General features: G+C 38.4%; 1 pseudogene; it reads left to right on the plus strand.

Moving 5' to 3' along the window:
- The first annotated feature begins 7936 nt into the window (after positions 1-7936).
- On the plus strand, positions 7937-10497 carry LOC106443909 (annotated as a pseudogene).
- Positions 10498-13741: the final 3244 nt, after the last annotated feature.

Genomic DNA, 13741 nt, shown 5'->3' on the forward strand with positions numbered 1-13741 from the left:
GTGTTTAGTTAGCTATTTAGAATATTAAAAACAAAAAAGAGATCTGAGTACGATTTCCTAGCATATCGATCGATGAGAGCATGTCGATATCGCTCGACAATACATTACCTGCAGCGCCCGATGGTAACTCCTTTCCATCGATCAACACTTAATCTGGTCAGGTATATCATTCTAACTTGTTAAATTGTGTACTTATTTATCACTATAACTCCGACTAGATATACACTGGGGACAGTGTAATTTAAATCAGGGGGAGCTTTACTGATACTTAGTTTATTGTGAGTCTTATCAAATGTTTTCAAAAAAAGTTTTATTGAGTCAAGAAGGGGATAATGAACTTATTAGATTTTTGCTTGTTATCTAACCACTCTTTAGCACTATTCTAGACTTACTGATTGCAGATAGTACTAAAGATACTAAAGTGGATCAACCTGTCAACTTTTTACACTTGCTGAGATTGTTTGAAGGAACCAAAGCTGACCTCCAACACTAAACTTGACACAACTGCTTGTTTTGGAGCTTGGTATGCATGGGATCGGATTCTTCAAACAAGTCTGGAAGGTAAAACCTTGTATAGATTTATCACATTTTCTCTCTTTATTTCGACCCTAGATTTATAGGAAGAGATATTTGTTAAAAAAACGAAAAAGAAAGGAAAAAAAGAAAAAAAAAATATATTATATATATAATATATATATATATATATATTATATATATATATATAATAGGTGTTAGTTAGGTGGAATCCGAACAAGATTTGGTGGCTACAACCATTAAGGCTTGGTTCATAAGGATTCCAACAAAAAGAATTCAAACGGGACTTGGTGGCAGCAATCATCAAGGTTCGATTCACATGAATTTTTGGATATATGTCAAAAAGAAGTGAATATAACTTGGTGGCAACCACCATTAAGGCTTGATTCATGGAAGTCTGTCCAATTTTGGTCAATGATTCTGCAATAGAAACAGACTTTGACTAAAGAGAGAAATTAGTAGAGAGAAAATATATGAACTAACTTTTACCTACAAATCCAGATACTTGTTTGAAAATTCTTGCATCATGTGATCGATACTCCCAAGGTAAAGCCTGCATTTTTTTATGTTAAGAAATGTGGTCGGTAGAGGGGAATGTGAGACAGGATTTGCTTAGTTGTTGGCTAGGTGAATTTTGTTGGTAAGCTAGGATATGGTATAATGTGCTTTTGTGATTAGGACTTCTTAGATGTGGATTGCAATATTGTAGAGGTGATAATTCTAAGTTTTAAATCATGTGAGTCCCTGCTGTTTTCAAACCTTTTTCAGAAAGACTGTTCGCATGTTTCTCTTGAGGACAAGCAAAAGAGTAAGTTTGGGGGAGTTGATATACCATGGATTTTACCCACTTTCAGCCATGGTATATAAGTGTTTTAAGATATCTATTATTATGTTTTGGATTCTTTTTAGAGTATTTACAGTTTCAGGTACGTTCTGGAGAAATACAGTGATTTTGGAGCCTTTTGAGGTGTAGAACTGCACAGATGCGTCAGATGTTTATCTATGGATGGAGACCTTATCTTTGAGTTAGATTTCTAATGCCGCTGGTTTGAGGTCAATCATCATCCTGTAGCAGAAGTTATGCCCGTTTTACTGAAGAGTGGTCAGTCTACCTCGCAAGAGGAAGATGTCGAGGAGATGCATGAATGTTGATCGATGAAACAGCATTGCCATCGATCGAAAGTGATGCCAGAACGTGGGCCAAGCATATTTCAAGACCGATTGAAGCCTAGAAGCCACACAAAGTTACCAAATACCCATGGACGACCATAAATCCTATTTATGTATTTCTAAGCCATTTTTACGGCTACACTCTTTCTATTATCCTATTCTATTGTTTTTTCTTAGGTTTGGAGAGAATATCAATTCTCCTTCAGAGATTGATTGGAACTCCATTGGTTTTATCATTCATTTCTTTATCTATTATATTAGTTAGACTATGATTTGTGTTAATGATTCTATGTATGAGTAATCATCTTGTTAGGTTTAGGGATTTCATGAGCTATATAATGTCAAACTGATAATAAATTAGGATTGATAGATTATCTATAGATCTCTACACCAGGATGATTTGTAATACTAGAATCTTGAATAGTTAGAATAGCACGACAATTTGACTAATTGTTTGAATTCTAGAATCATAGGATAGTTGAGAGGCACGAAAGTGCAATCAATTAACGGAACCCGAACTCTGGTGGATTAGATACCTAGGCGCATACGAGAGTTGGTCTAGGAATCTAGTTGAACTTAATCGATTAGGTCGTTAATGCTTGTCTGAGGAAGCATCGATCGACGCTCAGGCCATAGCATCGATCGACGCTCGCTCCAAGTCAATAAGTGACAGCTAAGACTTGACTTAGATATCTGATTAGCAATTGCATGCGAAAGATGGATTGCTTACTTATTAAAATCGAGTTCTAGAATTGAATCTGTAAACCATTAGCATCCTTGAATTGTAGTTTTGAATCTCTTGATTGAGAAATCCCTAGGTATAGTTATTTCTCCTAATTGTTTACAACCTCAATCAACCAATCGAACAACTACTTTGTTCACCTTGCTTTCATTCATTTACTGCTTTTTAAACTGTTTGCCTAGTTTAATTTTGATTTCTATAGTCTATTGTGTGCCCTAGCTCTCTGCGGATTCGATCCCTAAATACTATAATTGAACCTTTTATTTGAGAGGGTAAAATCACTTCTTAGGGTAATATGAGTGATATCACGTATATTCATAAGTATATTTTTTGTAAGCATATCATCTATACATTCGTGTGCAAGGTTCATAGGAAGTAGATTGGAGTTATAATAATATTGTGTGAGAATTTTTTCTATGGAACGTGGTGGTCCGAGGATACGGTTCTCAGGTTTCCTAATGGAGGTTGGGTCAATGATTATGGAACAGTGGTTATGCTTTGGAATAAAAGTGGTCTAGGTGGGGCCTGTCAGGATTGCATCGGTTCTCGGTTGAGAATGCCTCTGCAGCAGATTATATATTTGTGGTATATTAATTTGACTTGTTTGGATTCTCCTGCTGGGACACTATGGAGCTTAATATTAGTCTTTATGCTACGGGTTTCAGTGGGTTGGGGAGGAAGGAGATGGTTTTATGTTCCAGGTTTGCATAAGATATTGGGTTAGTGGGTTTAGATGGATTTAAGGATCGAGATGGTGCGACAAATTTTTAAATTTGTTCCAGTGAACTTGTTACTGTTTATTGGAATAGAGGCTTTGGGCTTCACGCTGTTTGAGATGGTTGGGTATCTTTAAATCTACATCTCCTAGCTCGTGGGAGCATGATCAAATAATTTTTATATGAGGATCCTAAGTTAGAATTGTAAAGGAATGGAGAGTAAATAGACCATAAGTTATCTTCGTGAAATATTGCCTAAACATAAACTTGACTTTTTATTTCTATCGGAAACTAAACAAGAGTTTGAATTTGTACAAGAATTTCAATCACACTTTGGTTATGATAGTTTTGTGACCGTGGACCCAAATGGAAGGAGTAGGGGTTTAGTGCTTTTTTACAACAACGATTATCAACTTAAGATCATCTATTCAAGTAATAGAATCATATATAGATATAGAGGCGGTGGCACTTGAGAAAACAGTTTATCTTGCATTTGTGTACGGAGAACTGGTACAAAAGTTAAGGGAACAGGTATGGGAGCGGCTGACTCGGTATGGGTTATCGAGAACAGAACTTTGGTTCATTATTGGAGAACTGAATGAGATTACCGGAAATCATGCAAAGGATAGTGTTCTTTAAGAAGCGCAAGTTCTTTCATCCCTTTCAACAATATGATTAAGAACAGCGGTTTGCTGGAGTTCCCGGCTCGGGGAAATAAAATGTCATGGCAGGGGAGAAGGGGAAAAGGAAAAGGGGCAGTGACGATCCGATGTCGGCTACATCGTGCTTTAGCAAACAAAGACTGGCACACACTTTTTCCTTGTTCTTACACAGAGTACTTAGGGATGGTCGCGTCTGGCCATTGGCCAGTGGTAGCTTTTATAGAGGATAAGGTCTATCGCAGGAGAGGGATTTTTAGGTTTGATAAACGTTGGATCGGACAAGATGGCCTTATGGAATTTATAGCCACAGGATGGATGGCTGGAACATAATGAAGGACAGACAAGTGATTTTGTTTCAAAAATAAGCAATTTGCACCATGAAATTACAGCTTAGCGAAAAAATAACCTACCATATGGAAAGGAATAAATTCAAGATCTTCAAAAAGCGTTGGAAGAGGTCCAATCTGATAACAATAGGCCGCAAGAGGAGATCTTTGAGGTTTCTAGGAAATTGCAGGATGCTTACAAGGATGAGGAAGAGTACTGTCATCAGAAAAGTTGAAACATGTGTATTCATCCGGGGATCTAAATACTAAATTTTATCATGGCTTGTCAAAACAAAGACGTGTTTGGAATATGATTGTGGGCCTTCATGATGAAACTGGTAATTGGATAACAGAAAAAAAGGTGTGGAAAAAGTGGTTGTGGACTATTTCGAGGACTTATTTAGTACCACTTCTCCTTCAGATTTTGATAGTTTCCTGTTGAAAGTAGCTCCATCTATCACCCCACAGATGAATAAAGGGCTGCTGAGGGCAGAAACGGAGGAGAAAGTTCGCCAGACTTTGTTTATGATGCATCCGAAAAAAATTCCAGGACCGGATGGGATGACTGCTATTTTCTTCCAACACTCATTGCATATTATTAAAATTGATTTGGTTGAGATGGTGAATAATTTTTTGATCACATGGTTTATGGATTCAAGGTTGAATATCACCAATATTTGTATGATTCTGAAGACGGAAAGGCCTACATGGATGACAGAGTTAAGGCCAATTAGTCTGTGTAATATAGGGTACAAGATTATTTTGAAGGTCTTATGTCAGCGTCTGAAATTTTTTCTTCCACGTCTAATATCGGAGACACAATCGGCATTTGTGCCAAGAAGATTGATATCGGATAATATTCTTATTGTACATGAAATGTTTCATGGATTGCAAACTAATAAGGCTTGCAAATGATAGTATATTGCAATAAAGACGGATATGATAAAAGAGTATGATAGGGTAGAGTGGAATTTCATTCAGGCTCTACTACTCAAAATGGGCTTTAATCCACACTGAGTTATATTAATTATGGAATGTATATCATCGGTTCAATATCATGTATTGTTAAATGGGCAGCGCGAGGTCATATAGTCTCTCACAGAGGTTTACGCCAGGGGGATCTTTTGTCTCCTTATTTATTTATCATGTGTACTGAAGCTTTGATTGCAAATATTAAGAAGGCTGCAAGAGGAAAATAATTAACGGGAATGAAGGTAGCTAGAGCTTGCCCGTCGATTTCTCATATGGTGTTTACAGATGATAGTATTTTTGTATGTAAGGCACAAAAGGAAGAATGTCACACCATTCTCAAGACTTTAAAGGAATATTTGGAGATCTCGGGTCAATTAATTAATTTTCAGAAATCTTTAATTCAGTTTGGACATAAATTTGAGGAGTCTACTAGACAAGAGTTGAGGGATATCCTAGGAATACTGAATTTATGAGGAATGGGATCCTATCTGGGTTTGCCTGAGAGTCTTAGAGGATCCAAAATACAGGTTTTTGGATTTGTTCAGGATTGTTTGAATAATGTGATTAATAGCTGGACTTTTAAAAACAAATTTAAAGGAGGAAAAGAAGTGATCATTAAATCAGTGGTCAGGACCTTACCTAATCATGTGATGTCTTTTTATCGGTTACCAAAGACAACAGTGAAGAAGTTGATGAGTGCGGTAGCACAATTTTAGTGGAGTCCAAGGGAAACACAAGGGGCATGCACTCGAATTCATGGGAAAAAGTATACACAAATAAAGACGAAGAAAGTCTGGGTTTTAAAGACATAACGGATTTTAATACGGCTATGCTTGGAAAACAACAATGGAGGCTGATAGAGAAGCCAAATACTCTTTTTGCTCGAGTCTTTAAAGGACGGTACTATAGAAATGCCTCACCCCTAGGACTGATCCATTCATACTCTCCGTCGTATAGTTGGAGGAGTATTATATCTGCTAGATCTCTGGTTAGCAAAGGACTAATCAAAAGGGTAGGAACAGAGTCCTGTATTTCTGTATGGAGTGACCCATGGCTCCCAACCACTTGCCCGATACCAGCAAACAAAAATCAACATGACACTTATCCGTACCTCACAATGGATTTTTTCATTGATCTAATTTCACGAACTTGGAATTCGCAAGCAATTCAGGCTTTGGTGGACCTCCATGATGCTAGAATTATTGAAAGCATACCTCTGAGTAGAAACCAGACGGTGGATAGGGATGAATGGCACTTCAAAAATAATGGAAAATACTCGGTTAAATCAGGATATCAGTTAGAACGGGTCTACCCGGATAAGGCAAAATCACTATAGTTCTATGGTCCCACAGTGGATATTTTAAAAGCGTTCTGGTGGAAGGTGAGATGCCCCCTGAAGATAAAAAAATTCTTACGGCAAATGGTATCCGAATGCATAGATGTTAAGAAGAATTTGCAAGCTATAAGAATACGAGGAGATACATGATGTGCTAGATGTGGAGCTGACGAGTAATCAATAAATCATGTGTTTTTTGAGTGTCCTCCTGCGCATCAAGTATGGGCGTTGTCAAAAATACCGTCAAACCCATATTTTTTTCCTACTAGTTCTCTCTTCACAAATATGGACCATCTTTTCTGGAGGGTACTCCCAAAAATGGAAGATCATCACTATGCGTGGATACTATGGTATATTTGGAAATGAAATAATAACAAGGTTTTTAGTAATTTGGATATCGACCCAAGAGACACACTTAATCTTGCGGAAACTGAAGCAACACTTTGGGCTGAGGCCTAGGTGATAAACATTCAGCATGCATCACAACATGCTGAGGTTACGCATCGTCCGATGAGAGTAGGACGTTGGTGTTTTATAGATGGTTCCTGGAAAGATAAGGAGCCTTATTCAGGACAAAGTTAGTATAGTATTCTCGAGAGTTTCGAGGGTTTGATGGGAGAAAGGAATATTCGGGCAAGTCTCTCACCCCTCTATTCGGAGATGGAAGCGTTGATATGGGTAATGAAGTGTATGAAGAATTTACGTTAATTTCAGGTCACTTTTGCTACGGATTATTCTCAATTGGTGAAGATGGTTTCAGAATCAGAACAATGGCCGGCGTTTGAGAGTTATCTTAAAGACATAAAGAGGTTGAAGTCAAGCTTCCTCAGCCTAGAGATCATTCATATATCCCGAACGGTGAATCTAAAGGCAGATAGTGTAGCACTGAGTTCCAGAAAATAATCGTCTTTCGTCGTTCACATAGATGTAGAGCTACTAGTTTGGTTCGCAGAATATGTATGAGTTTGTTTTTATTGGTGACAAAAAAATTACATTTAAATTTAAATCCTGGGCATAGCCCGGGCTAACCCTAGTGATATAAATATATTACTTACTACAAGTGTGGATGTAACTATAAACTATATGATTATATCTATTGTAAACATATAACGTTGGCATTAAAACTTATTTACGTCTATTATAGTTTTAGTAAACTATGGTATAGAAATTCAGTTTATAATATAAATAATAAATGGTCTCATATTTTTAATATAGATTAGATCTAATAACTAAAATTGTATATGATATTTTATATTCTTTATATAAATTATAAAAATTGAATATTAAAATGATATGTCATAAATGTAATTGATGTTGTGTATCAATATCATCAAAAATAGAGGAAATAATTAATGCCGGTTTTTTTGTCAACATAGATTTCTTTCTTGGGAAATTGCACCCTATATACATGAAAAAAAACTTAAATACATTAACTAACCAAAATTCTCCCTTCTCTCCTACTTTCTCTTCCTATCTCTCTTTACTCTCTCTCCCAAAATCTAATTTTCATTTTTTTTTGGGTTATTTGGCAAATAAGCCCTTCTTTCTTCTTCCTTTTTTTGGCAACATGGACTTTTATTTTTGGTTAATATAGACTTTTTTTTTGGTCAACATAGATTTTTTTTTTCTTGGTCACATAGACTTCTCTTTTGGTCAACATAGATTTATTTCTAAATTATTTGGTCAACACAGATTTCTTTTTTCTGTCTTTATTTGGAGTGAAATATGATTTCCTCTTAAGGTGGTGTATACTTATTTTATTTTTCATTATACCGCTGAAAATAAGAAAATATATAATATTATCCGGTTGATTTGTTTTCTCAAAACCCACCAGCAGACGCTAATTTATAAAATATAGCTTGGTTTTTCTATTTATTTGGAAGGAAAACAAAATTTTGATGAAGTATAATACATATAGTTATATACATTAATAGCAAAGAAAAAATAAGATGTTCTTATGAAGATCATGAAACAAGTAATGTAAATTATAACATCGTCGCCAACATCCATTTTCTTCACATATATTTAACAACTATATACATGCCCGGCCCAAAACATTTTTAGGCCATGTGCATACAAATAAATAATTTAGGGTCTAAAATCAAAACTCGAAAACCTTAAAATATAAAACCTTAAAATATAAAGAAAAATTACAACAAAAAAGGTAACATTCTGTGCAAAAAGCACAATCCACACATGTCCAAAGTCGGCACTGACTATATATAGAACTACTCTTCACCACACCACAACATAAACCTTATACACACTATACAACAAGTCCAAAATGGTGTCAGTATTGTCTGTGTTCGTGGCTCTAGCCATTATTTCCATTAATTTAAAGACCTGTCAAGCCACATATAATGTCACTTTGAATGAGAAATCCATTTCTGATTACTACCAGAAATGGATGATTCAGTTCTCTAAAGTTTACAAGGATAACTTCGAGAAAGAGATGAGGTACAAAGTGTTCAAGAAAAACTTGATATTTATCGAGAACTTCAATAATATGGGGAATCAAAGCTATAAACTTGGTGTCAACGAGTTTACCGATATGACCAAAGAAGAGTTTCTTGCCACCTACACCGGTCGTCTCCGGGGCATAAACGTTACTTCACTATCCAAAGTGGTTGATCAATCGATGTCATCTAGGAAATTGAACTTTAGTGAACTTTTTTATGTCAAAGACTGGAGAATCGAAGGAGCTGTAACGCCTGTCAAAAATCAAGGATCATGTGGTAAGCTTGCTTTGATTATTTATTATAGTCTTTATACTCCCTGATATTCCAAGTTATACCTCTATTATTTGTCAGTTTTAAAAATAATACATTCCGCATACAAAACTTAATCCCCAAGTTAGGGTTATCTGTTTAAGTAATTTTTTTCATCAAAATGAAGTAATCAATAACTATGTGCAGGAAGTTGTTGGGCGTTCTCATCTGTAGCAGCAGTGGAGGGTTTAACAAAAATTTCTGGCAATAACCTCGTATCACTGTCGGAACAACAACTTGTAGATTGCACAAATGGTTGTAACGCGGGAAGTACTGGTGAAGCTTTCGCCTACATTAGTCCTGTTCGTTAATCGAACGCTGCCGCAGCGAAATATAGAAGGGAAAAAGAGTATCCAAAAAGAAATAGAGAATAACGGATGACGCGCGTCTCTGTTTTCAGTAGCAGAGAGGAGAGAGAAATGGAGAACAATGGTCGCTACTTTTTTTGACGTCAGCGGCAACATCGGAAAGCTTCGCTTTTTTTGACGCTGCGTCGCTTGTTAATTGCCGCTGCGGTCATCGGTGTTGTGTGTTGCCATGATTCCCGTTTAATTTTTGGCCGCTGCCGCTGCGTCTTGCGGCAAAGAAACGAACACAGCTAATAGCCATACCAAGGAAAACCAGGGCAGTGTCGTTCCGACGCCAGACCCGCCATAAGGATAAAAGGGTACGAAAATGTCCCAAGCAACAACGAGTATGCGTTGCTCGATTCTGTATTGAGACAGCCCATCTCGGTGGACATTGATTCGAGTACGGACAGTTTTATGCATTACAAAGAGGGAGTGTTCGATGTGCTGGACTGTGGGATCGACGTGAATCATGCAGTTGTGCTCGTTGGGTATGGGGTGACGGATGATGGGATCATGTACTGGTTGGCTAAAAACTCTTGGGGTGAGAATTGGGGTGAACAAGGTTACATGAGGATCCGTAGAATGGTGGAGTGGCCTGAAGGATTGTGTGGTTTGGCTCAGTATGCTAATTATCCGGTAGTTTGATGATTACTATTGAAGTGATCATACATTATTATCCTGGTTATGGATTGTTTGATCCAAAAATAGTGTTTATGCTGGTGGTTTTGGTTGAATCAATACAATAAAAGAATCTAAGAATAATGATTAGATTCTTGAGGCTTAAGAGAAATCTTTAGATGAAATCAAATGGGAAATGAACATAAAAAGAGTTTATTGATCAAAGATTGTATTACAAGTATGATTACTAGTGTAAAGTAAATCTAATAATCATAAACTCTTTACAAGATGTGTTCTAAATGTCTAATGGAGAGAAGAAGATTCCTTCTCATAAGAAGGAGCTCCTTATTTATAGAGAGATGTAGCCTAGGGCTTCCTAGCAATATGGACCTAGTTCAATGTCTAATGGGCTTTGAAGAGGATGTAAATCCACCCCCAACAGTAAGTCCCCTCAAGTTCGTTGAGAGAGATGGAATCGATCTCTGCGAAGTTTACGAATAGGACTTATTAGACAATGAACTAGACACACTCATGCCTACGACGGTTTAGGCGAGTTTATATCGAACTTGTGCCTAGTAAAAAGCGAGTTTGCTTTAAACTCGTGCTTAGCGAAAGACGAGTTTACTTGACTCATGCTAAGGCAGAGGCGAGTTTACTGAGAACTCGTGCCTAGTGGAAGGAGAGCTTCTGTAAACTCATGCCTAGCCAAAGATGAGTTTTTGGAAACTCGTGTCTAACAATAAGCGAGTCGACCACAAACTCGTGCCTAATAAAAAGCAAGTTCAATTTAAACTTGTGCCTAAAATACACGTTTACCGAACTATTGTCGACCTGAAGTCTCGTGTTGAGGTCTTGTGTGCCGAGCAAGTTATTGGCTTGTGTGTTCGTCAGGCTATGATGATGCTGAGAAATGTGCCGGCTTGTGCTGCTTGTACTGCTTCTGGCAAGCTCACAGCTGAGAGATAGCCATTCCAAGCATGAGGACATGACAGTAGCAGTCACTTGTTGATTCTTTTTGGCTCAACGATCTAATCAACTCTGGTTCACAACAAAAAGTATGATAAGATCAAGGTTAACCAAAAGAACTAGCCAAGTTTTGTATAATTGACAAGCAAGTGACTGAACTTGTTTTTAAATGTTCACGGTTGCAAATGACAATAATAATTAATTAATTACTAAGCATTATGGACAGGTCATGAACAATAAAACAATCGAGGCTGAGTTATCTCATATAACTTAAGTATATAAAACACTTATCTTTGATGAGTGATTGTGATGAGATTTTTTTTTCTTTAGGGACAGACGATCTTATGGATTTGAAGCTGCTGACGATGTATAGAGATGCAGGCGAGGCCATGTCGCATACGTCTACCGTGATGGAGCTTGAAGACGCTGGGCCTTCTTTGCGTCTTGCTGTAGAAGTTGAAGGCGCTCTGTTTTAAGGAGTTGTAACAGAGCCGATGGCGAGATGGAGAGACTGCTGAGAGCAAGACACTCAGACTCGTGACCCTGACCCACGAGTTTAGTTCAAGATCCCTCTTTGTTTCTCTTCTCCATCTGTCTTGTGCCCTTAAGATACAGAGAGGCTTGTGATGACGGGTTGCGACACCGGGATGATGTACAGGTCTACCGGAGTACTAAGCTTCAAAAAGATTAAAACTTGTTAGCAACTACAGGTCGTAAAATGTTGACATAATCAAATTAGATGACTTGGAACACAAGTCAATTTGCTACAGTAGTTACTATTGCTTCCGTAAATATTTTATTCACGTGGTTAGATAATAAATTATTAAAGAAGCAAACTATAACTTGACTACACTTTAAAGCTTGTAAATCCATAAGGATAATAATAATTTGATAAGGTTGTTAGGAAAACTTATCTTATTGTGTTTTTCGGTATGTGATTGAACTTGTCGTGGCGTTGGAGAAACGCATTATTCAACGAGTTCGTTATCCGCGAGAACAAGATGCCGAGAGCGACGATAACGGTGACGTCTGATATCCTCGGCCAGGCGTTTCAATTCAAGCTTGTCTTCGAGAGGTTCTTCGATCTCAGTGCCTCCTGTTCCGAAGATCTGCTCTCCCTCGAACAGGTCGGGAAGCTTCCGGGCTCGTTGCTGTCATGTCAAGAGGAGATCATAAACTTGATGACGCTGCTCGTACCAAAGTGGCGAGCCCTTGGTCATGACCCTCCATTCTGCTAACTTCACTGATCAAACTCGGCGAGGAGACAGAATTTGAAGGTGTGCTTGCCGAGAAGAGACGATGAGCTTGAACTCCTTTCTTCCTCAGTCTCTTGTAGGCAAAGGGTTGTGAGTGATCGGTTGTATGAACCGTGATCAAGTCACGAGCTTGCAATCGGTGAAGCGTTGTAATAGGAAGCGAGGTGAAGCTTCTTCTCCACGTCCGATGTATAGTTTACTAAGCGGGGAGTAGAATCATGTGAACCAAGATCTTCAACTCGCCAAGAACGAGACGCATAGGACCATTACCGAAGGAGATATCTGTCCCCAAACACTTAGAAGGCACGTTTGAGCTCTTCTTCCACGTCTGTTCGTAGTCTCTTGTCACCGTTTCTCCCGGTTTCTTCCGGATGGCTTTGTTTTGGACGTCTGACAAGCGAGGCTGAGCTTGATCTGAGGAGCCGGGTTCTGTTGCTAATCTCCTCATGGACTTGGATGTTAGTGGGAATCTACTGACTGGGAAGCTTCCGGTTCTCATGATAACTCCAGTGGAGGTATCAAGAAGATCCAGGTGTTGGATTTGTCAAGCAATTCTTTCTCTGGTGTGATTGGAATTGGTTTTGGAGGTCTTAGAGACTTGAAAACAACTTGTTAGAAGGAACTGTCCCATCTTCTATCAAGAACTGCAGTTCACTTCAGTCTTTGATCTCCTTAGATACTGATTCTGGTGAAGCAACGCCTCTTGATGTTGTTGGTCATGAAAGAATACTCCTTAGTATCTCTTCCTTGATAGCCGTAAGCGCTGCTGCAGCCATTGACACACGCTCTGCCTACCAAAGAATGTGAGCTTGATCGGAGAGTGCGGAAGAGCCGTGGAGAGGAAAGTTGATAACTTTCAGCAGCGACTCTGAACCGCAGGTTGTGGAAGGAAACGATCTTAACTTCAGAGCTTGTTCTTGTCAAACTCTTCTTATCTCAGGGCTGTCTCTGTTCGTCGTGCTGGTGACGAGATGACATCGGAGATTGCTTCTTTAAACCAGATCCTCCTCTCTAACGACAACTCTCGAGAAAGTTTCGAGCTTTGAATCTAATTCTCCAAGCTCTCGAGCTCGATGCTTTCCGAGCTCTCCTTGGACATAAAGCTCGTACCTTGGATGTTTTCTGGTCCGGAGATGAGAAGCTCTTGATTGGCACTTTTGCGTGGAAGTGGACGAGATGCCTCCAACTCGACGAAGAGAAGGCTCGCGGTTACGGCGAGGAGAAACCACAGATTTGCTGCCGTTCACGTCGGAGCTCAGTCGCTTCCTCACGTCTCTCCCTGTCATCGTCTTTCTCCTGTGGCCACGAGATGCAGATGACCTTCC

The sequence above is a fragment of the Brassica napus genome, chromosome A8 (assembly GCF_020379485.1).
Source record: "Brassica napus cultivar Da-Ae chromosome A8, Da-Ae, whole genome shotgun sequence".
In the NCBI taxonomy this organism is placed as follows: domain Eukaryota; kingdom Viridiplantae; phylum Streptophyta; class Magnoliopsida; order Brassicales; family Brassicaceae; genus Brassica; species Brassica napus.